General features: G+C 40.4%; 1 non-coding gene and 1 pseudogene across 1 annotated transcript; one reads left to right on the top strand and one right to left on the bottom strand.

Moving 5' to 3' along the window:
- Positions 1-500: 500 nt before the first annotated feature.
- On the bottom strand, positions 501-834 carry LOC132986531 (histone H2B 1/2-like; annotated as a pseudogene).
- An 807-nt stretch (positions 835-1,641) lies between these two features.
- Positions 1,642-1,832, top strand: LOC132987649 (U2 spliceosomal RNA). The gene has a single exon (XR_009675706.1). It is a non-coding gene; the product is annotated as a U2 spliceosomal RNA (small nuclear RNA).
- Positions 1,833-2,076: the final 244 nt, after the last annotated feature.

The raw sequence follows: 2,076 nt of genomic DNA, 5'->3' as shown, positions 1-2,076 counted from the left end.
AGTATCTGGAAACAGTTGATATACTTGCAGTAGAAATGTCTTGGATTATAGTGGGCTGTAACATACGTGTTGTGAGTAAATTGGCTGCTTATAGAGCTCTATCTCTGTACTGTGAATAGTGTCATATTAACAGTGTATGAATACAAAGAGTATATTGAAGTCATGTGTTGAAATAATTGTATGTCTCTTTGAACCTATATAACCATTGTACACAGGAAAGATGAGCACAAGTCTGTAGTTGTGTTTATTTGGTTTAATGAAGAGAAAAATCACATTGATGATATCCCCTGCATAGATTTAGAAAGATGGATGATGAGATGAGTGAGTAAAAGGTTTGAGTTAGCTTTTAGCCAGAATCAACAGTGTGATACTAAATTAGAGAAAATATAATGGATTATTCGAAGTAATATGGCAAACAGGAGTTGTGCTCTTTAAGGACGTGTTGTCCTTAAACAAGGTCTTTAAAAGGACCGTTATGTTGTTGCTGCTTATCAGTGGGTTTACTTGGAGGTGGTGTACTTGGTCACAGCCTTGGTGCCCTCGGACACGTCGTGTTTGGCCAGCTCACCGGGCAGCAGCAGACGGACGGCGGTCTGGATCTCCTTGGAGGTGATGGTGGAGCGCTTGTTGTAGTAAGCCAGACGGGATGCCTCCCCGGCGATGCACTCAAAGATGTCGCTCACGAACGAGTTCCATAGCTTTGGAAGAGATCCCAGTGTCGGGGTGGACCTGCTTCAGGACCTTGTAGACGTAGATAGCGTAGCTCTCCTTCCTGGTCTTTCGTCTGTTTTTGCCGGTCTTGGTGGCCTTGGGCGCTTTCACGGTTTCAGGCATGTTTGCTGAGTGGTGGTCTCAGAAACAGATAGTTAAAGGTTCGTCGGAATTCTCTGTATATTTTGGTGTTGATGCAAATGTAGATGGGCTGTTGCTCACAAAAGATAAAGTGCTATTAGTCCTACAATGTTTGACATGTTGCCTATACCCCATGGATATGTAATTATAGCTTACTTCTTATTAACATGTCGTTCATGATGTGTTATACATATATTTTGTGAAAATAACAATATGATTTTCATGAAGCCTCTTGTAAAATCGAAGCTTTAAAGAGGGATTATATGGGTAAATGCTTTGTTCCAGTTCCTACGAATACTCCCCATCTTCCACCTAAACCAGTTTCAGATATGTATTTTTGTTTTCCAATCAGTCAACAACTTACTCCCCGTCTGTTTTCAAGATATATTTCAATTCAATTCTCAAATCCATCATTACAACACAAGGTCAGCTAGCTTACTTCATTCTGCATTTTTCAGGACATCGTTTTCTCAATTCTCTATCAGATTCAGAGGACCTCATTGTTGGAACAATTTACCAATGCGCCATCATAATATTTCTCTGCCATGAGAGCTTATTTTCCTTTTTCTCCTCTTCTTTAATTTGTCTCTTTCTTGTTTTGCTTTCTTTTACACCTTATTGAGGATGTGTTCTTGTTAGCTTTATTGTTTTTGTCTCTGTGTTACATGTTTCTCTTAAGGAGGGCCACTCGACAAGCCCCTCTGGGTTTATTTGGCTCCTCCAGCACATTTCGTTCAAAATGTATATTTTGTTAATTAACTAATCATTATGTACTGTCTGTTTTTCCATTGATCCTTTTGGTCTTTTGGTTAAGATCAAGTGTAGTATCTGTTCTTATCAGTTTAATATCTGATACATCCCCTACCCGGGCACCATATATTAAATTGATTTTTGGACTTGGGAGATGGAACAGGGGCTTGCTCCGTCCACTCCATGCATCGACCTGGTATTGCAGTACCTCCGGGAACAGTGCACCCTCCTCTTTTCAGTGTTTAAAATAATCCTTTGTTTTCACTGCATTTAAGAGAAATGTGTGTGTGTGTGTGAGTCTGGCCTGGCTTTGTCACTGCGTTGACATGCTGCCAGGATGCAAGCTTTTTGAAATGAACTGGAATTTTGGTCAGGTTTGGGGTTATTTGTCTGCCAATTCCCCCATTTGCCACTCTGTGTATGCTATTGCTGTAGTAGCACACAGACACACAGACACACAATAACATATCAACA

Source organism: Labrus mixtus, chromosome 13 (assembly GCF_963584025.1).
Source record: "Labrus mixtus chromosome 13, fLabMix1.1, whole genome shotgun sequence".
NCBI lineage: Eukaryota > Metazoa > Chordata > Actinopteri > Labriformes > Labridae > Labrus > Labrus mixtus.
Note: the sequence above shows the minus strand (reverse complement) of the source record. Positions and strands in the feature narration are given on the sequence as shown.